This window comes from Haemaphysalis longicornis, unplaced genomic scaffold, assembly GCF_048455015.1.
Source record: "Haemaphysalis longicornis isolate Haplotype H1 unplaced genomic scaffold, Haemaphysalis longicornis Haplotype H1 scaffold_7, whole genome shotgun sequence".
NCBI classification, from domain to species: domain Eukaryota; kingdom Metazoa; phylum Arthropoda; class Arachnida; order Ixodida; family Ixodidae; genus Haemaphysalis; species Haemaphysalis longicornis.
Window position 1 is genome coordinate 112,982,818 of NW_027526422.1, and position 23,452 is coordinate 113,006,269.

The window sequence follows — 23,452 nt, forward strand, 5'->3', positions numbered from 1 at the left end:
AGTAGTTCATCCATCCCTCGAGTCCTTGGCCTACCTTTTGTGTTTACAGTCTAATGGCAGCCGCACCATTGAACGGATAGTGCAGCTGTTGTCCCTCGTGCGCATGCCGTGACACACCCGTGCGCAGTTTCTTCAACAATTTCACCTATAATATATTTGACACGAGTCTGCTCCAAAATTCATAACGCTGTTTTTGTCTCCCTAATACATGACCCTTAGAATTGTTCTTTCAATTACCGTTGGGCCGAAATAGGCTTCTCTTTAGATCGCTTAGTGAGGCCCCAAGTTTTGCCCCTTATGTCAGTACTGGAACAATGCAGTGAAAGAAGCTTTTTGAGTGACAGAAAAAGCTTTCAGTTTATCAGAATTTTTACCAAAGTGGCCCACCGAATCATTTGTCTACCAGAAATTTCTTTTTCATGATTTCTTTCAGCACGTTTGGCAAGCCGAATACAGGCATGTATAGTGTACTGTAAGCTGTACTGCTAACTGTTTTCGATATTTTGTTACCTACCTTGAAGTCACGTTCCTTAGCAAGCTTATTTACCATTCTTTTGTGTTTATTTTTAAGGTTGCAACAAATGTTCCGATCGCCAAAATTTCGATGCATGCTCTGAAGTTTCAGACTTGTCTGACTGAGGAAAACTATGAGCTCGGCAAAGTTTAGGTTGCTGAGATATTCCTCATTGATAAGCACCCCCTCCCTAATTAGTTTCGTGACCACACCTTACCGACAGGCTGTAAATGATTGAGAAGATGCTGTGTCCGCTATTCGGACACCCATTTGTATGAACTTACTAATTCTTTGATAGAGCCGTAAAGTTCCGTGCATTTCTCGTATACATTTTTAATGAGTGCGATGTCTGTCTTGTCGACTCCACATTTCTGTGACGCCCTAATTACGGCTGAAGTGGGCACTGAGTCGAAAGCTTTTTTATATTCTATGAATGTCATGCCCAACAGTGTATTATGCTGTAAACCTTTTTGAGTGCCTGGTTTAAAGCATGAATATGTTATAAAGTTGAGAATCTTTGCCCAAAGGCGGTCTCCTCTCGTGGCTGTTGACTGTCTAATCTCGCCCTAATGCGGTTTGGAAATAACGTTGGAAAGTAGAACAAGAACCAAAATTGTGTTTTTTTCACCCCTTTGGAACACTTAAAGTCCTCAGACGCTACGAGAACGCTTATTTTCAATTCTTTTAGCAAAATATCCCCGTCAGGGGACCATACAAGGACTGTAATAGCACCATCTCCTGCAGCTTTACCCTAATTTCCTGCTTAAATACCGTTTCTAAATGATATCTCCTAAATTGCGGAAAATGTCCGACATTAGTAAATGGAAAAATTGTGTCTGAGCAAGGGTAAGTAGCTAGAGGTTGCCATAAAATACGTCGTCTGTATTTACTATATCATTCGCATTTTTGGTATTTTGTGACTATTATGCTGGAGTGCAAGCATCATATTTTTGCCAGTACTGAGTTCCCTTCTAGTCGCTTTGAAACATCCCCCTGTTTCGATTCTGCTTGAACTGCTACCACGTTAAATGCACTGATGTCGACAGTCTACGTTTGGTGATGAATGTAAATAACAAGGCCAATACTATTCGGTCCCAAGCACTGTGCGATGACATTTTTTGGCTGTTTTCAACAACAGCCTTAGTTTGCTGAGATAACTTCAAATGCCATTGTGGCTATTTCTCTCCTATAGATAGTGCAGGCTCAATGACCCCATTCGTGAAATGACTGTTGGCAGTGTCCACATGGTTGCTTGAATGCGCCACACGGAGACTTTGTTCGTAAGTATCAATTTTAATTATTACCCATTTCTCCCGCAGAGGGCAGGTCAGGCGGCATTAGCTTTAGCGTCATTCTTTCCATTGTTAAATGCACGTGCGACGGCTACTTAACATCCTGTGACAACTTGTTTTACCTCTGTCGATTACTTGTGATGCATGGACCATGCTTGGAGTGCCTGGTTAATTTTAGGTAGTTTTACTTTTGTTTACAATTTGTGCCTTTTCTAGTTCATTTTCCATTCTTTCTGGTGCGCAGGAAGGTATTCCTCAGTCGAATGTTATTCCAATCAGCGAACGCAGCCAGCAGTGCCCAGGGGCTGTTTCGAAAGCCTAGGCCACATTTCTCCACCTCAGGCTCCCGGAACTGTTGTACCCGCGTTTTTGAAAAAAAGCTACCCAAGATAATAGAGTAAGAAGTTTTCACTTCATTAACTGCGGATTCGTCGTCTTTGTGAAAAACGTCCAAAACCACGTCATCGTAACTGGATGCAGGCGCATGAACCCGTACCTTGTGCAAGTTTAGCTTTTGGTTGAGCGTAATGAGAATAGATACTATACGCTCAATACAATACAAAATTCTGCATTTCCTGCTGTATCTGCAGGAATAAGGAAGCCTAACGTTAGTTGATGTGTTTCAGAATAGCTGCGATAATTGAAAATATCGTCCCTTGAAGGGCAGTAGAAATTCCTCACGAGGCATTCTCACTTGGTGCCACCCTATGATATCCCATCGAATGCGAAATGACTCTGGTAAAAAAGCCAACAAACTGGCTTCGCTCGGAATAAATATTTCCCTTTGGCGCCATGGCCGGACTCAGAGATTCTTGCACCTTCTGTTTAATCGCTTGCCTTCCCGACACCTTAGGTAGCTGGAATACAGATGCCGGAGACTTAAGGGCAATTGTTGCGTTGCAAATTCATTTGAGACGTTTTCTGCCAAATGCAATCAATCAGAGGCGCCGAATTCTTGTCTACTAAGGAAATATGTTTGTTTCCTTGAGATCCTCCCGTAATATCGCTGCACGTGTTCAGTAAACCAACCGGTGGTATCCCGTGATTTTGTCACCGGAGCAGGCAAAATTTTGGACCCGGTGATGTTAAGAAGGGTGGTGCCTGAGCACCGTTCAAGGCTGCTGAGTATGTGTGCCACCCTCTCTTGATTTGCTCAGATTACGACATCTAGAAAGCATTGTTTTGTTTTCAACTTGAGCAGGAATGTGCCGATTGTACGTACAACTTATATGCCCAAGCACATATCAAGGTGCATGGTGTGGCCCGTGCACGAAACGCACACCAGGGAAGGCATTGCTAGTTCTTGTGCTGTTACCTCAAGTAAGGGTTTCTAATATATATGCACGAATATTTACTACATACTCCTTACGAATAGCCAGTAAGCGATGACGTAAATATCTGGGTGTATGACATGACCCGTGCATTCCACGCGTAATATGTGTGGCATAGCAGGTTGTTCCTCTTTTCGCTAAAGGTATCCTGCAACACTCTTTTGAACTTTTTACTCAGTCCTAAATGCTTTAAGAACATCGTAACTAAGCGCATCGAGTACTTAGAATGAGGGCCACAAAGTATCTCAGCCAAAAAGTACTGCTCTAAGAACTACAGATCACTTGAAACCCTCCACAAAAATTTTTCTAACTTTTCCGATTCTGGCCCTTTTTTTGTGCTTGAACTACCTCAGTACCGCCATGTCGCTTCTATTGCCGCTTTCTTATTGTTGCAGCAATAAACGCCTTCGTAGCCACTTTGAGAGAAAAATAGCCACCAAGCAACAAAAAAATGCAAGGCGCATAGATTTGGTCTGACGAGCAAATCGCGCAATGCATCTGCGTCCTGTTGATAAGTATTGCTTTCACAATGCTTCCAAACGCAAAATCAAGAGGGAAAACGTTTATCCGAAATGTCGTAGAGTACTTATCGAGGATGTTCTCTAAGTATTGTTTATAAAAATGTTACGATGTACAAACTAAGCGATATAAATCATGACGTAGCGCTTTTTAAATATATGCCGTATAGTGCTAGCACCTGTTTTAGAAGACTCGGGTGGCCACCCATCGGTTCCGTTGCCTCTTTCTGCACAAATTCGGATTAAGACTCACAAGAACCGCAGAAGCAAGACTCCTAATGTTTTGCCTCGACACATACATATGTATATGGGCTGCGAACGTCGCTTGACAGGCTTTCGTATTTGAAATGTTGAAGAATCGGTGCAGGTTTCTGAGTCGTCTAAAGATGAAAAGGGGCACAGTGAGGTAAAAAGAAGAAGGCTGCGATGCCTTCCGGGAGAAAGAGCAATAGGCTGGAAACCTGCTTTTAGTGTCAAACCACTAATGCCTTACTACAGCGATCTTCGTGCAATATTGTGATGCCTTTGCTATGAAACTCTTTTTGTAGGCACATCTGTGAAGCCTGTTTTGTGAATTTTGATTATTGAAGTTTCTTTTGTAGGGCTTCGTGTGTTTGCCTATTCGTAACCAGCTTGCCACGCTATAAATTCCCAAGTTGAGAAAGGCTTTGGGTCGGTCAAAGACTGGATGGAGGAACGAGGTCCACTAACACTCCAAAGACGTTGCTGGAAACCTTTGGCAGAGGTCTTCGTTCTGCAGGGGAATGGACAAAAGTAGGCAGATGCTGATGATGGAATAGCTTGAGCTAGTTATTGAGCAACAGCCGAAGGGATGATTCGGGCGTAGAACTTCGCGGTGTTAGGCCTCGTATCGCGCTCTGAGGCCAACGTCCTGATCCGGGAGGGCGTACAATGAGAATAATTTCGCATGGAACGTCTTCAGGCTCATCTTGAGGTTTAGGTACCGTTAGTCCTAAACTTAAAAGGTTAGCTTCACTGTCTGGCTTTGAAGTCTAACATCGTAGACCAGTTCAAATAGTGAAATATACTTACGGTTTGGTGGTTAACGGCCACATTCAAACACTTCAAAGCCCAAAAGTCAGGCCTAGGCCCACAACGTACGCAGCATGGGCAATTAGACATGTATGAATCAACAAAATATGGAATCAATCAATCAATAATGAATGAAAGCAAGGGCTGTTTTTTCGGATTTTGCAGTCGATATTCCGAGGCTGGCGAAATGTCAGCGTGTATTCTGACTAAACACATTGCAGCAGATTTACGCATATTAAAGATGGTATTCAATTTTGAACTGTGCCTTCCCATTGACCTCCACATAAAAGTGGAAATGTCTTAAAAATAAGCGTAAAAATGATGAAAAAGTACACCTTTATACTTAGGCAGCCCACCTCGAATATCAACCTCAAGCACACGCTTTCGGAATTTAAAATCAAGAACTTTTTCCGGCACCTAGCTCTCATTGCGTGCTTAGAAGGCAAAAGCTTTGTGATTCGCATTCAACTTCTCTGATGCAATATCTTGTTTCTGTCTATTTCCCTGTTTTTGTGTGTTTTTTTTTTGTTCTAACGTTAACCGATCCAACCACCTATTTTCCTGCTACATCATACATAGTACTTCTCTTTATCGCTTTTCTGCAATCGTCTTACGGTGCAAGTTACTCCAGCTAGCGTACTTGAAGACGCCAGAGCTGCCCTAGGGTCAGGGGTCTGCGTGACTGGTAAGCATCTGGTCTGCTCACGTGCCATCACGCTCCAGTGCCACTGTGCACGCACTATTGTACAATTTTTACGTTTCGAATTCACAGTAATGTGGATTTTTTAAGCGGGTGTATATTTTTAAGTGTATACACTTCCATTCAAAGCGCGATAGTTTGGGCCAAAGCCCCAATTGCGTGGGTCTCCCGACCAAGCAAACAGCTAAAACTTTTTTTTACGTTTGAAAAGGGCGCAGATAGCACAGTTAGTAAAGTACTCGTCATTTAATGTGCAATTTATATTTATTTACTCTTTCTTGCCTAGGCCACTTTTTGAACACAGAGCTATAGCAAAAACGGCGCTTTTTCAAAAATGGTGTGCTTAAGGCTCTTGTTTGTCTTTATACACGGACAAAAAAGCTTAAAACTAAAATTCATCACGATTAGCCAAAAGCGTTGGAGATAAGACATTTACTTGTGGCAATCAGAACTGCCGCCGTTGCTTTTTTTGGTTGTTAGAGCTGCGTGGTGTTACTTGTGTGTGCAGATAATTGTGAGCTCTGAAACAAGTTTCGTAATAGGATGTTTCTTGCATATCTGCCTGAAAACATTTTCCTGAATAATGCAAGACCCTCCTCAGATCGGCTGTCGCCACGTTTACAGCCACTATTGACAGGTAACTGCTATGATTAGGTCGATCAGCATGGATCGTTATCGCTATCTTTGGATAAGGCTCGCCATACACGTACAGATACGAGCATCGTCCTCAGGCCTTACTTACTACTGAGTGGAGAGAAAATTATCCGCCAGAGTAAACGCAGTATTATCATTAGAATTATAACCTGCTGTTCTGCATGCGCTTGTGTTTTTTCCGTAAAGTTCACCAATAAGTTTTGTATTCTACTCGGATGGTTTAGGTGAACAGTTACATTAAAATTTTTGGAGTCTTTTACTTCCAAGTTTCCTACGCCCTGGTGTCCAAAGCGTTCTCACATAAGCTCGGTGTCAGGTAATATAGCAGGTCAAATATGGACCCACAAAAACGTTGAGTTCCCTGGTTTTCAATTTGTAATTATAGATAAGAACTGAGTGCTTCATGTTGTACAGGGAAAATGACAAAGTCATCAGTGGCGGTGTTCAGGGCAAATTGTGCGCTGTCCCGCACTGTGGAAATAATTTTGACGACTATGACAACTTCATTAAATTCTTCATTTCAAAACTCATTGCACATCACAACGTTATCTATATTTTTCTATATTGGTAGTTCAAAGTACAAGCCTCGTTCTAAAATTTTGACAGAAACGTTGGAGAGACGTACCACTTTTGTGTATAAAAGGCATCACGAATCTCCCAGCATTACTCCCCTACAAGGCACCACCACTGCTGCTTGGCAAGTAAGTACCTAAAAGTACTCGATTAGAACAAATCTATTCGCAGACAGGCAGTGGCATGCTTCAAAAAAATATACAATATAAAAGAATGGCGTGGCAACATCAATGCATATTTGCTTCAGAATACTCTCAAATACCTTTGAAGAGGACAGTTCAAAGTCGCTCTACGAACAAACAAAATACTTCATTCTGTAAGACATAACATACAGATATCCTCTAAGCGCCTTTGTTCTGAGCTGTCACCTCCTGTTCTTAAACATGACGTTAAGTATCCACAATCCCATTCTGAACAACATAGTCGCTGTTAATTATGTGGTGCCCAGTACATTAGAGAAATTTTTCACTCGTAATGGCGTAGTATTGTTTATCCGTGTAATTACGCCATTACCATACAATCTTGATACACTACGTTATGCATTGGGCAACAATTTTAACCAGGTATGTAGGGGTATGAGAAGCCAAGCCGCGTTTCCTTTTCTTGAAAAAAGCAAGAAAGCATAAAAATTCGCAAAATCTTGACCGCCCACTCTGGGGGGTACCAAAAGCCCTCGGGCTGCGCAGCCAATCGAAACAGGGAAAGCACGCGAAAGAACAGGCGCAACGAAAGCAACAACAAGCCAACACATTTCCGCCGCAGGGTGAAACACATAGTGAAGTTTGTTGAACCCAGGACCTTCTTGCATCATCTTCTGATGGCACGCATTCTGATTTTTTTTTACTATCAGTCTTTCTGCAATCATTTCTTAGAAACGAGCCAAAAATTCCACGCTGTTATTTCGTCACTCAATTTGTTTGTCTGCGCTGCGTGCTGTGACTTCTTCTGTTCGTCCTGTCCTTTTAGAGGAATTTTATTTCCATCATATCAGACCAACTAGCACGTCGTAATGCTTTGGTAAACAGGCGCAACCAACAGCACGCAAGTTCCATGGGTGCGTGCCGGAAACAGAAAAGTTTTATTGCAGGGAAGCAAGTTCAGCCAAAGGACGTAAAAAAAACAAATGTGACGGATGATATACAACGACAATTTACCAGTAAATAAATTTAATTACTATGACTGAGAAAACCCCGCATGCTTTAGTTTTGGAAGGATGTAAGCAGGGTGAGAAGGTGAAAAAAGTTGCACTGTGGCTCTAAATTTTTAGATTAAACGGCGCTTGCACCTGTCGTCTAGCCTTCAGTAACACTTTAAATAACGCTTTTTTATTTGCCTTGGTACAAGTCAGGTTAGTCAGAAACGGCAGCAGTTCCTTCAGAATTACCGCGCAGTTCTTGATGGAATGCTGTAGTATGTCCTTTCCTGTTTGCCGAGCGACGTCCTCCGGCCGTGAGACTTTGTGGGCATCAGTAACACCGCGGTGAGAAATGGCCTTGTTTTAACTTGTTTTTGATATCGTTTTGTTGTCTAGAGCCCTGAAATTCTCACAGTCTTCCGCACAGCGTTGAAGTCCACGAGAAAGTTCAGACCCTTGATAACGTCTAAGAATGATTTAATGGAACGGAAAGACGACACAAAAGCTAATTTAAAAAAACTCGTACTTCAACACACCAACAAATAGCCGTGTTTGTTTTTCCACTGTAGACACACCTACTTCTGCTCCACCGGTATTCAAGAAAGATGGTGGCTGGAAAGACAACTATGCTGCTTGTGGTTATTGCCACCTTTTCCCTGTTGGGTAAGAAACCGTCCTTAATTTATTTACTTTTTTCGTCTTGATGAATGAACCCCTCGGAACTAAGTTAAGCACTTCATAATTTGTATCAGAGTTTAAAACCGCCCATAGACTCCTGCCACCAATAAAGCAATACACTGAATATGAAGAGAGACGGGAACGGGAAGCAACACTGACTGCTGCAGTTAATTTAGTCACTCAGACTCCGTCTCGCCTTCCTTCTTAACTCTGTATATATAAATCTATACACATATATATATTGCAACGTAGGAAAGGCGACGCAGCTGTCTTGTAGAAAAAAGTTTTTTTGAGTGAACTCGTGCTCCCCTAACAACTGAAAGGTTACATAGGCTGCGACGCTGCAGTCAACAAAGTCGCATGCGCCGACGAGTGTCGGTATATCGAACGCCGCGGCGTCGGCTCTTCGGGCATTTATCGTTCGGCGTGGGTGTTTTTCGAACCGTCGAATTACACCCAGACCACTGTAGATCAAATAAGACAATTCTAGGCTGGTGGCGTTCGTGCGAAACATTCTCGATATCAAATGAGAAACCCCGAGGGGCATAATAAAGAATGAAAGATGTGCTTCACTCGGGGAAAAGATAGCACTGACTGGTGCACTTGGTCGGTAAAAGGGAAAACATAAAAAATAAAACCAATGCATGGTTCGAGGCAACACACACACACACGCACACACGCACACACGCGCACACGCGCACACGTGCACACGCACACACGCGTGCACGCACTCATACGCACATGCACACAATGTCGAAGGGCTCAGAAGGGCAAGGAAGCAGCTGTAGAAGTCCAGCAGGCGGAGATGTGGGCGTTGTCCGCTGCTGGCAAGATGGGCACGAAGCAATGTTGCGGGCAACGTAGGTGGAGAGCCCAGGCCAAAAGAAACGACTTCGTATGCCGTCGTAAGTTTAGTGGAAGCCCACGTGAGGCCGGGTTGTGACTGCTGCCGTAACTGTCGTAATATCTCTAAAGAATGACGTCATTTCACCTCTCAGCCAACTGAACTGCGTTACACGCGGTTCTTTTGTCTATAGATCACGATACCGCTTTTGCGTCGGTAGTCTGAACATAGCCAGATCCGCTAAAGCATAGTCGTGAAGGGCTTATAATATCACCTTTCCAATAGAGTGCGCTACAACGGGAACCAATCCCTTGCCCGACGACTGGTGATTTGAATGCTACAAAACACCACTCAAAAACTGGAGGTGCTGAAGCTGCCGACGCGCCCGGCTGTTCGGTGGTTGTATTGTGCCGTTGAGCTGATCGATTATCGTGCGCCAGCAGGTTTCGGTTCTTTGAAGAGTAGGCAAATGCGACAGGCCGTCATCAAGCGCTGTGTAGTTGACAGGTGTGAAAGGGAGGGCTTTATAGGGTGATAATGACGCAGAAGTCGTATGCGACTCAAGAGGACCCCGAGAAAGTGCATCCGCGTCAAGGTTCTTTTCTACGGACTTGTAAGTGACGGCGTAGTAATACTCTTGAAGTCGTAGAACCCCGCGTCCGAGGTGCCGTGATAAACTTTTGAGTGTCTGCTACCAGCCCGGAGAAAAACGGTAGCCACGCTTGCAGCTGGTCCCTAAAACGCCCCATGCCCAGCTGCAGCGCCAGTGGGGTTGCTCGTGGCTTCATGGTGCAAGGCTTGCTACAGTAAATACCGCCCGAACGGCGCTCCAGGGGTGACATCGGAAGGCGTAAAGGACGAGATCGAGGTCGACCTTCACCACTTCAGAGGACTGTGAGAGACAGGTGCAGGAGGACGTATATTCGGAAGCATTGCAGCCGTCACAGATTCAGAACCAGCATCTTGTAACGATGATATTCACAACATAATGGGAAGAATATTGACAAGGATGATTGATCTTTATTTTGATCAAGTTCAAGCAAAGGATGGTGCCCATAATGTATTACCGGGTCATTGTAAATAGGACGCAATGCTGAGAACGGGTTCAAAGTGTGTGTGTGTGTGTATATATAGATATATATATATATATATATATATACAGAAACACAGGTCGGCAGTCTACAACGCCAAAGGAGGCATAGGGGTGTGGTTAGGCTCTATTTTTTACTACGGTTAATGAAGTTAGCATTTTTTTAATATAAGGAAGAAAGAAAGAAAGAAAAACACGCGCCCAGAGTGGGGACCGAACCCACGCCTTTCGATTAGATCTCGAATGCCTTACCAATTCGGCTATCTGGGTGGCTGTGCTCTTCTTAACTTTCTGGGCTATTTATATTTACTAGAAGTGTATCTGACGCTTGAGGGTGGTAGCCAGTGCCACTCTGACTACACGGGGAGAAGGGGACCTTCTTTTCAACCCCCGCGGCGTGACTCGAACGTCTACAGCCTGTCATGAGTGGGTAACTGTCGGGAAGCCCTGTTATGCTACCTAGGCATCAAGGCTGCCAGAACCGAGACCCTCGCTAGGCTTTCGCATAATATAGTAAGGAGATGAGGGCTCGTTGAGGAAATACAGAAACATAGGTCGGCAGTCTACAACGCCAAAGGAGGCATAGGGGTGTGGTTAGGCTCAATTTTTTTACTACGGTTAATGAAGTTAAGATTTTTTTTATATAAGGAAGAAAGAAAGAAAGAAAAACACGCGCCCAGAGTGGGGACCGAACCCACGCCTTTCGATTAATCTCGAATGCCTTACCAATTCGGCTATCTGGGCGGCTGTGTTCTCCTGCCAACCTATGTTTCTGTATTTCCTCAACGAGCCCTCATCTCTTAACTATATTATGCGAAAGCCTAGCGAGGGTCTCGGTTCTGGCAGCCTTGATGCCTAGGTAGCATAAGAGGGCTTCCCGCCAGTTACCCACTGATGACAGGCTGTACACGTTTGAGTCACACCGCAGGGGTTGAAAAGAAGGTCCCCTTCTCCCCGTGTAGTCAGAGTGGCGCTGGCTACCACCCTCAAGCGCCAGATACACTTCAAGTAAATATAAATAGCCCAGAAAGTTAAGGAGAACACAGCCGCCCAGATAGCCGAATTGGTAAGGCATTCGAGATCTAATCGAAAGGCGTGGGTTCGGTCCCCACTCTGGGCGTGTGTTTTTCTTTTTTTCTTTCTTCCTTATATTAAAAAAATCTTAACTTCCTTAACTGTAGTAAAAAAATAGAGCCTAACCACACCCCTATGCCTCCTTTGGCGTTGTAGACTGCCGACCTATGTTTCTGTATTTCCTCAACGAGCCCTCATCTCCTTACTATATATATTATATACATATATATATATATATATATATATATATATATATATATATATATATATATATATATATATATATATATATATATATATATATATATATATATATATATACGGCGGTCGCGAAAGGAAAGTTTCTAATGGTCCTCTTAATAATGTTATTTTGGCGACGTAAATTGGGTGCAAGTCAGCGGAACGTCGATGGGAACTCGAATCGGACCCAACTACGCTAATATCTTTATGACTCACCTCGAATCAAACTTTCTTGACACTCAAAATTTAAAGCCACTGCACTAGAAAAAGTGTATTGACGACATAAGGAATGGTATGGCAGCACAGTTACGCGGATCTCCTAGCCTTCATTGAGACATTTCATGTAGCCCATCCTAGTTTTTCCTTGCTCATTGCTACTCGAAACACAATGTGAACTTTCTGGATGTTACAATTACTACTTCGCAAGGTCGGCTTAAAACTAAACTGTATAGAAAACAGACCGACACGCGGCAGTATTTGCACTTCCAAAGTAGCCATGTCAGACATGTGCAAGACTGCAATACCATACAGTCAAGCCCACCGTTTTAGGAGAATTTGCACCAACCGAGCTGACTTTCACTCTAACTGTCGACAACTTAAGACCACCCTCCTGAACAAAAAATTCCCGGAACAACTTATCGACTACGCTATTCTGTCAGCCAACCGATTAGAGCGTAACAAAGTATTTAAAGGAGCCATGAAGAGAAAACACAAGTTTGGTTCATTCAAAAGATTGTGTCGTTAGAATCATACTGACACCACTTTTAACGTAAACTTCGCTCAAATAAGCTACATAATTAGGAAAAACGGGAATGGTCATGCGACCCACCAGCTCATTTCCCGCAACAGAACCTGTGATGTCACATGGGCTAAGCTCTGCGATTGGCGGAGGCTGGCAGAAGCAGACGCAAATTAGGTAGTGCTTACAAACTACACGAACGAGAGATTTGCGCTTAAATTTAGGGCACATTCTTTACAAAGCAATAAGAATGATGGGACAAACAGTGGAAGTTACGAAAGCACATGTAAACATAGAAGTACTGATGCGTTCTGCTGTTCGTACTGCGCACAGCATGCTTTGGTTTAGCTGCACAGCACTACGGGGCTTGGGGTTGTCTCAGACGACACTGGCCGATTGACGCAAGCAACGGTGTCTTACGTGACCCCATTTGTCGAGCGAGCACTGTTTCAGGGAACGAATATTTTCTCCCACAACAAAAACAAGCCAGGTTTAAATGCGGGCAAAAACAAACCAAACGCTTGCCAAGGTATGGTGGCGCCATCTAGGTTACGGAACGTAAAGAAACGCGGGAACAAACCAACACCGCTGTACAGGGTGGAGACAACCTTTGAACGGTCCCGTGCCGCCGCAATTGGGCCAACGGGCTCAACGCGTTATTCTTTTCGTTTCCCACGAGACCTAGCAACGCGAAACAGACAATATGATTCAAACTTCTTCAGTAAACCGCGTTGCGGCGATAATTTTAGCGCGGTTTTGACACAATGACTTGCTTCGGCGGCGAGCGAGCAACCGAACATGGCGGCGCCAGCGTTACGCGTCTCTACCCTGTACGACGGATGCGTGAATAAAGGTACTCTAGGCTGCAGAGCGGTCGGTTCCCTTGATGTCACTTGGGACCACGAACGCACGATTGAGCGGGAAAATCAAAATTTTAACCTAAATTGTTTAATTTCTCAGTGAATAAAGCACCGTTTGTATCCGGACAAGCGCTGGGGGCACTATAAAACACGAAATCTTTCGAATAAAACCAACTTGCATTTTCTCTTCATGGCTCCTTTAAAGAAAAAGCCCTGAAATTTATTCCGCAAACAAACTTAGTTTTGACCCACTCAGCCTCCGCTCCAAGAGTGTCAACTGTACTAAGAAAACATCAAAATATCCTAATTCAAAGTGAACGCTCAAAAGTGTATTCCCAGAACCACCACGCGTTGTGAACCGGCGTAATAAGAATTTAGACGACTTTCTTACTCGCTCTCGTATGAGCCGACCAGAAACTACAGGTGTCATGCCCTGTAATGAACCTCAATGTAAACTATGCCAACTCGTGACCACTAGACATCGTGCCACCAGCACGGCTTCAAACTGTTACTTAAACATAAAAGGTAACTTTAACTGTGGCTCCGTTAATGTAGTATACGTTCGAAAGTGCACTGTTTGTAGGCAACAATATATCGGCCAAACTGAAACACCCTTTCGAATACGGTTCAATAATCACTGCTCTTATGCGAAACGTTGACCTTATTTGCCCCTGTCAAGACATGCGAACGGTCCTGGTCATGCATTTGAACATCTAAACGCAACAATTTTAGAATCCGCTTTTAAAACCTACCACGACAGCGGGATTCGGGAATCATATCATTTGTAAGTTTGGGTCAGTGACGCTTGGTATTAATGGCAGTTACGGAAAACTAACGTGCTAATTCCTCAAATAAAATAGGCGACCTCTTACTGTTATCACATTGTTCATTAATCCTACCCTTCAATTTCCCATCAGAATTCCTCAGCTTGAAGAATTACAAGTGGTAATCTCAGCTTCATCAATTAGTTATAAAAGGTAGAATGTTCTTACTGTACTGATACCACTTTTCCAACTCCCTCTTCGTTCATCGTTGGCAGGTGTTTCCATGTATTCCTTAGCTATTTCTTTGCGGTGACAACTTGCGGTATAGCAGCGGACCGTCATCTTGGTCATTTTGCCGCAATAGCAAATTGTATTTATGCCCCCATGAGCCCGGCCGGTTCTCCTAAATAATGTTCTCTTTTACAGTGCACAACGGGGACGCCTATTCCGCGGGGGAGGCCGAAGCAAGTGAGTAAGACTATTGACTTCTTCTGTTCCAGGTGTATGTACAACGCACTTTACTATTCCTGCAGGGAGCATCGAACAAGCTAGGAGTGGTGTTCCACAGGAAAGCTTTGTTCCCAAAGGTTAGAGCACTTCCTAATACAACTGGGGAGAAATTTCTACAACAGCTTTCTTTTCTTTCAGGCCGAGCCGAAGAAACTGAAAGAGCTCCGCAGCGCTTGGGCGGCGGCAGTAAGATTATCTTCATTTTTTTATTTAATTTGTGTGAGGATAATGGCAGCTTTACTGTGGCTTTTTCTGAAACTAAAACGTGCAGCCCTGAAACTATCATTTTCGAGAGTGGTGTTACAAAACAGAGAAATGAATCGGCATAAATATGGGGCGTTTACTGCAATAAGTTGCGTTGCATTTGGAATATAACAATGCAATGGTGTCTAATTCCAGAAGGTAATATACTGAAAACACCTAACACAAGAGATTCGGTGCGATACATCGGTGTAATGTTTAATTACGATTGCTGACTACTGTGGGAATAAAAAGTAAAAATGACAGACTTCAAATTTTATTCCCCAGTTCGATGCCTTGAACGTTTTCACCCAGGACACGCAATCGGTTACTCACGTTTCACCGGCTGTTTTTTTTTTTTTTGACCCAGGCAAAAAGCGAAATCGCTCATGTATCACGATTTTATAACAAGTACTGACTGACTGGTGGTTTAATATCAAGGAAAACCTTCGACTACATCGCGTCTCACACGCGACGTGTAGCTTTGGCGCCTAAACTGTCTGCTCCTGCTTCTCTATTTCTAACCGCACCTTCTTTTGCTGAAAATAGTGTTTAAATTTTGCTGCGCGTTACAATCAGCTTTAAATTAACCGTGACCCTCGCCATGAAGCCGAAGTCCTCCCAAAATCAGACTTATGGCAATCCGAAATAACCAGCCACCATTACGGTTGTACATTCTTTTGTAGCCGTTTTTCAATCGTAATACCTTAGTCACCTGTTGCGCATAATTCTGAGGTTTGAATTAACACCTCGCTCTTGTCTTTAATAATGCGCGAAAGTGATGAAGCCTCCTTTGAGTGCAAGGTAAAATAACTTGTATACAGCGAGTGGAACCTTGAAGAATCAGGTGCCCTTGGCGTTCCGGAGGCATGAGTGCACGACTGACGAAAACATGGCAGAGTTAACACTTTTAGTGTTCCCCGTACAAGGTAATGCCAGCCGGAACTAGATAAGCAAGTTTAAGGAGCACAAGGGACTTTATCGGCTGCGGTTGCGCGTGTCAAATAACACGTAATATTTGCCAAGTACGTTGGGTTATGTCTTCTACAAGTGCTTGATAGAATCGGGGTAAAATATATTTTTCGAGTTTTTCTAACAAAATCACCGAAGCCTCACTATATGGAGCGCGTTCGAATTGTACAAATAGGGTAGACGTCTTAACACTAGTTCAGAAGCCGAACATGACATTCCTAAGTCAACACTTAGTTCATAAGGAACAGCATCATAAGCCTGGTGGCGTTCATTGCAGGACAAAAGTCTCTTTCAAAGATCTCCCGCCACACGTGTCGAGTGCTAGCTGAGTCCGGGCTTTCCCCAATATTTCCGTAGCTCATCTCATATCGAGCCCTCGGCAAACACCTGTTGCATATGCGGCAACAACCCTCTTAAACGGATGGCCCACCTGTTGTCCCTGATACGCATTACGTGACTCGCCCATGCCCATTTCCTACGCCTCACTTGAAATAGAATGTCCTCCACGTTCGTCTTCTCCCTAATTTATGTGGCTGTTTTCCTATCCCTGGGCGTGATGTTGTACTTCACGCAATATTCTCTCCCTAAATCTTAGCCGAGGTTGAGATAAAGGGCAGATATTACCAGGGACCTCCATCAGCATATTGTCAACAAGTAGTTAAGGAGAGTCATAGTCCACCTGAAATGCAGACGATGCCTGTGAAACGCGCACTTCGTAAGCTGCGTGGTTGAATCCGAGACTGGAATTCACTCGATTTTTGCAACCATTTTTTACGCCGTTTGCCCTTTCTGGAAGCGTACTTTTATGGCTCACACACCGAGGCAGGATGTTCACGCAATGGGGCATTTATGCTATCACTATGAATGAATGCGCGCGCCTGAGGGTCCTCAAAATAAAGATACTAGTGTTTAATGTAGGAAACTATTGTTTAATACCGATCTGAAAAAAAACGCTTGGAGCGTATGTACTCATTTCGGAGAAAATTTCTACTAAAGACGATAATCTTCGTGCCCCTTGCCACTAACTGCCTCTCTCCTTTTGATGGACTTGTTGGCCAGCATCCCTGTTCTGCGTATGTGTATGAGGCCGCGTAGTAATCGTGTCCTAGTGATTTTTAGTTCATGCTCGGGCGCTGTTAGTAAGAGTGCATCTTAGTGCTGGCACAAAAATAACACATCTCTATCAGATAATCATAAATTTCAAATCATACTGGTGCTTTACAGACGCAATTTCTGTGATGCAACTGTGCAGATGCAAAAAAAGGCTTCACAGATTCAATTGCACAGATGCAAAAAAATGCTTCACAGGTGCAGGTATTGTTTGGATAGTTGAAGCTGTGTGCGGGTGTGTGTATTTTTTTTTTCTCTTGTATTGCTCTATTTCACCATGTATTGTCCCTTTGTTCGAGTGCAGTTATTATGGCCCTCGTGCTCGCGCCCCTTCTGGGTCTGCATAATGTCCTAAATTGTAATTAAATTGAGGTGCCCGAAATACCTTAACTGGTTTGAACTAACTTTAGCAGTTGGTCCAGCACAACCTATTTTGTAAAATATACTCATGTCCTAATCCAAACCTCAATGCTTTTTTTTCTACAGTGAACACAAACAAAGGGTTCAACTTCTAAACGCTAACACCACCTGGCCGCTTAGGAGTGCAAGTTTGAGTTTCCCAGAGAGCAAGATCCCTCACTCCAGTCATCCTGAAAACGACACTCGTGCTCCAATAGCGGTATCTTTAACTAATGATTATGAGGTGGCTTTAGCATAAAGAGCCTGTAATGGCAATATTTTGGGGAATATGGAACTTTGCACGAAGTCAGGTTTGAAACTGCAATAAATGTTTTTGATTTATTTGAAGTTACCATCTCTATTGCCTACTTCAAAATGGGATAGCCAGTTGCGAGACTGTGACTGGCTTAGCCAGAGAGTTCTCGGTGCAATTGTTTTCGCAAAGCAGTATCCCCGCATGGGGCACTTTGTGTAATCTTGGTGACAGTATTGGTGACACCGCAGACTCCGCGCCCCCCAACAAAAGCTGGAAGCAACAGTGGAGATGTGGTTTAAAAACATCAAACGGTGGCTGTCGGAGCCCAGGTCAAGCGCCGGCGGATGGGCTCCCTGTCTGTTTAACAGGCAGGGAGCTCCTGGACCTCTCGCGGTATCAGAGTAACCCGACCGAAGAACAACCCCCATCCCATGCAGCTATACTACGCTATATGGTATTTTCTAAACCCCCCACCCCGCCTAAACGTGATCGGTCCCTGGAAAGGGGTGGCACTGCGGTATCTTTTACCGCAATGCCATCCTTAAATTTCCTGAACCTGTTATTTTTCTCAATTTGTTGTCATGTCATCCATCAATTTAGGCCAACTTCTTGCATCGCAGTCAGTGTTCTTGATTACAAAATATATTGAAGGCATATTTGGAACAACTTACAAGGTTAAAAAACAAACGACTGGGGAGGTAATTGTTGAGCTAAACGACAAGCAGCAGAACACAAAGCTTCTAGCTCAGACTCGATTGGCTGATCTGGACATCAGGATCACACTCCACCGGCGTCTCAACAGCTCCCAGTGTGTGACCTTTGAGCCAGATCTGCTGAACGAAACCGATGCGTATCTCCTTGCGGGCTTGAAGGATCAGGGCATCACAGCCGTGAGGCGCATCAGCCTACGCCGAGACGACAAGGAGATTCCCACCAAGCACTTCATCTTGACGTTTGACTATTCAGCCCTACCACAACATATAAATACAGGTGTTATCCGGTGCTCCATCCGTCCCTACATCCCGAACCCACGGCGCTGTTTTAAGTGCCAGCGTTTCGGGCATGGCACAAACTCTTTCCGTGGCCGAACAACTTGTGCAAAATGCGCCGACTAAGATCATCCCAGCGACAACTGCCCATCCGACTCCCTCACTTGTGTGAACTGCGGGAGCCGCATGCGGCGTACTCACGCAAATGTGAAAAATTTCAACAAGAGAAAACGATAATAAACATCAAGGTCACTGAGACATAACCTTCCCAGAGGTGCGGAAGAGGTTCGCCTCTTTCCCCCAGAAGAGGTACACCGACGCAGCTCGCCGGGGGGCGGAGCGTCGTCTGGTTTCCACAGGGACACAGTTCAGCGAATCTCACCTGGTCCCTTTCCTACCCCCCGCTGGGTTGCCTCAGGCACCCCATCGTCACCCCACCGCTTGCTGAGGCAGCAGCGGTTGTGGTGCCAACCCCCTCCGTCGGGACCGCTGCGCTTCCGCCTCTAACCTCCCCGTTCTCCACCGCATTGGAGGATGCCGAGGGGATGGACACCGACGGCCCCGCATCGGCTACCACCACCAGCGCACCGCCCGTGCAACATCTGGCGCCCACGACGCCCTCGGTGGTGGCGGGTCAAACGAAGGCGGCGCATGGTTTGGTTCCATGACACTAGGCCGCAACGGGAGGTACGTAGCACTCTTACCACTGCGCTACAAAGCAAGATGGGAGCATGTGCTACGAACGCGCCTTATGTCCTTCACTCATTCAAACTACATCAAGAAGCTACTGATACAATGAATGCACGCGAAGCTGAACGTCAACGAAAACGACGAACTGAAAACATTAGAGGAGGATGTTGAATTTCCTGCGGGAAAGCTGTGGCGAGAAGCGCCACGCGCCTTGCAGCTCAACAAGAGAAGCGAACGAAGAGGGCGGGCAGCGGGGTAGGAGCGTTAGCACGCAATTAAGAAAGACGAGAACCAGGAAGTGTTCAATCAGGTAACGAGGCTGTCTCTCTCTTCGCTGTCTCTACAATTCTCTATATTTCTCTACATTTCTGTGTCTTTACATAAAGGTTCACACTATGTTCCTATTCTTGATCCGATGAATGAAACCGCATAACGGCAACACAATTGAACCTACACAGAACCCTCATGATGCTTCGCATTCTCCTCATGGTTCCCCACGGGAAGATGGTGTAATTTGTTTCTTGCTCCGATGAATGAAACCCCATAACGGCAACACAATTGAACCTACACAGAACCCTCATGATGCTTCGCAGTCTCCTCATGGTTCCCCACGGGAAGATGGTGTAATTTTTTTCGACTGATCTATTACCAATTCTTCAGTCTAGCCTTCGTAGATTTTTTCAAATTATCTCCCCGCCAAATCTACAAATGCAGCTACAGCTATCAGACGACGACAACAAGCTGATTGAAGCTGAACAATGTGCTACAGTCCTTAACGATTTTTTACATAAGTTTTTGCGCCCGTCCGCAATCTTTAGTTTTACGAAATTACCACAGCAGTCTGCGACTGCAATGCCCAAAATACAGAATAATGCTGATGACATAGCTTAGGTAATCAGCTCCATATAATTATTGTCCTCGGCCGGTTGCGATAAAATCAGCAGCAAACTGCATAAAAACACTACTTTCATGGGAATCGCAACACTAAGGGTTATCATCCAGCAACAAATCAGTACCAGTTAGGTACCTTACGATTGGAAAAAGGCTCAAATAACTCCCGTTCATAAGTGTGGTGATCGATCAAAAGCCTCTAATTACCGCCCAAGCTTTTGGAAGTTATCATGGCAGCTAATCTAATGAATTACCTCGAATCAATTAATTTTTGTTATTCTTACCAACACGATTTTAAAAAGATAATATCATGTTAAACTCAGCTATCAGGATACACCCATGAAATCTTACAACATATCGATGGTCATCTACAAATTGACGAAATCTTCCTTCACTTCTCGAAGGCCTTGGACCGTATTTCACACAATTACCTACTTGCAAAGATATCTAGTCTTAGAATTCTCTCAACCCTGTTACCCTGGATCAAACATTTCCTGAAAGGTAGCATACAATACACATCCGCTAACTCTTTTGACTCCCCCATCTCGTATGTTACATCCGCTGTCTCCCAGGGAGCAGGCTTATCAATCCTGTTATTCTTAATCTATGTTAATGACCTGCACTCCAATACAAAAACCAGAGTTAGTCTTTTTGAAGCTGATGGCGTCATATACAACGCCATTCATAACATTATTTATTCCATTGACCTTAAAGAAGACAGAGACACTTCCACTTCGTGGTGTGAAAAATGGCTCAAGAATCTTGATAAAGTGTCAATATATGTCTTTTTGCCGTAAGCGTAGCAGTACAAATCACTCATACTAGTAAAACTCGACTGAAATAACTTGAACAGGGTGCAATAAATATCTCGGCGTTCACTTCACATCGTCATTATCTTGGGTTACTCATATTGAAACAATATCCCCACACACCTCAAGCACGCTAGGTTTTCTTCGTCGCAATCTCCGATCTGCATCGCCCGTTAATGAACAATTCGCATATCAGACAACGTCCGGCGTAAACTGGAAGATTCTTCATCTATCTGTCACCCAACGCAAGCTTATCTGACCTATGGATTAAAAATCTATTCAGAACCGTGCTTCAAGCTTTATCATGAAAACAACTCGCCTATATCCAGCATCACTTAACTAAAACGAACACTCGACCTTCCTAGCCTCAAATCACGTTGTATCATTTCGCGTCTCTGCATGTTTCACGATTTCTACTATCATCCAATCCCAAGACACCCTGGTCTGCAACCACACCCTAGAATCTCCCCGTCGCGCCTCAACCACAGCAGCCCAATCGCGCACATTCACTGTCGGACATCTGCGATGAAAGATTCTTTTTTGCCTAATGCAATAACCCTGTGGAACAATCTCCCCGACATTATTGTCACGACCACCAACCGCAAGGCCTTGCGCGAAAATTAACAAATCATTTTACCTGGAAGGTTTTTGTTACTGGAACCTTGTTGGTTGCAATGTTTAGTCATGTGTATTGCTTGCGTGCCTTTATTTTAATACCCGTTATTCGATTGTAGTACTACTTGCTTCTTTCTTGGCGTTGTTTGTTGTTCTTGTACACGATTTTTCTCCTTTTTCTTCCTTCCTTTTTTTGTGATTAAGGGATTTCGAAAGAATGTTTCCCACCGCCTTATGTAATGCTTCGGGGCATTTGAGGCTTCAATATATGAAATGAAATGAAGAAAACCATGAGTGCAATACGGTTGTTCTTCTAGGTTGGACGGAGGTTTGCTGGAATGTTTTGTCACAAAACCGAACACACGTGCAGCTACAGATTTTTTGTTGTGAACATGCATAGTTCGCCTAGAACCAACGAATAAATAAACTTCAAGTTATTTATATTCCCTGACCGTTCCTAAGGCGTTATTTCTGCATTACCTATTGAATTGGTATGAACGTCTCCTTAAAAAGGTGACGTTAAAACACTTCTTAACTTTTAACGATATTTCTAAATAGGCACTCCAGGATGATATTATATTCAAATCATGCTGCAGGTATTCGGACACTCTGTTTAGTTCGGTAAACTAAACAGTCATTCGCACGCATTTCGAGTGAAGATTTGTTGCCAATAGTAATAACACTTATATATAACAGCAGCAACAGAGGGCCCACAAGTAAACCCTGAGATGATACTGAGGTCACAGGAACATATCCGGAATTACCATCGTTGAGAACAATGTACTGCTGTCGTAGAAAGAGATTCTAGGCTATGCCTGCAATAGTAGATTCATTCAGTTTATAGCCGACCAATGTACTAACAAGAAGGTCATATGGAACAACGTCGAATGCTTTCTTGCAGTCCAAGAAAAAAATGGCAGCACCTCCATTCCGTGGATGATGGCGAGGGTGCGGAGTACGGGTTCTCGAAATGACATCGAAGTTGCGCCCAGGGTCATCCGTTTTGCGCCCCGACCGTCATTCGATTTGAACCTTGAGTTGCACCCTAATTATTCTCTAAACGAAACTGGAACTCACGGATCAAATGGAACTTCGCCCATTTTCGCTTGGTAGTGGTGTGCACATGGGTGGAGACGGACGGACATTGGGAGGTCCTAAAATTCTCCGCACTGTTACAGGCGAGGGAGTAAGCTGTTTGAGTCTCGGGTAATAACTCACGGTCGCAGCCCAATGGGTAAGACGACTGACGCTAACTCTGTTTGGTTTAACAGACACAGGCTCGAATCCAGCCGGTGCATGCGTGATTTTTTTGCGATTATAAATGGTATATGCACGGACGCGGACAGACAGTGTGTGGTCATGAGGTACTCCGCACCTAATACAGTCAACTACTTTACACTTATCTATTGATAGAGCCTAATCATGAGCGAACTCAACAAGCTGCGTTGACCAAAAAAAAACATGATGTAATCCTTGTAGTCTAGGACACTGGAGATTGTTTAAACAAATGTGCCATTTCACAAGAGTAGCTCAGCTCACCATCAAACACCACAACTAAACTAAAGCCTTGTCATTGACAAGGCTATGTTGTTATCGCCAATTTAAAATAATAATTCTTTTTTAATAGCCAGTCTAAATAGGATCTAGAAGCAGTTCAGTGCGCGAAATTGAGCCTACAAATGCATTAACTTGACATTCTATATGTTTAGTACGAACAATATATTGCAATATTGCTTTTCGCAGTAATAGTATCGGAAGAATTGCCCGGAACTTGCGCTTTTGTGCTGCCTTACCTTTCTTCGGTGGAAATTCCTTCACATGGCGCCGGTTGAGCTCTTGTGTGTTCGTCACTTGCTCGACGCCCTTGATGGCCGAAAATTGTCGATGAATCACGGCCGTCGCTGGTGGTACA

General features: G+C 44.1%; 1 long non-coding RNA gene across 1 annotated transcript; it reads left to right on the plus strand.

Annotated features, from left to right (window-relative positions):
• Positions 1-6,732: 6,732 nt before the first annotated feature.
• LOC144146822 (uncharacterized) lies at positions 6,733-17,638 on the plus strand. Its single transcript, XR_013317739.1, has 6 exons — positions 6,733-6,763; positions 8,340-8,433; positions 14,486-14,527; positions 14,593-14,646; positions 14,708-14,755; positions 17,378-17,638. It is a non-coding gene; the product is annotated as an uncharacterized LOC144146822 (long non-coding RNA).
• The last annotated feature ends 5,814 nt before the right edge of the window (positions 17,639-23,452 follow it).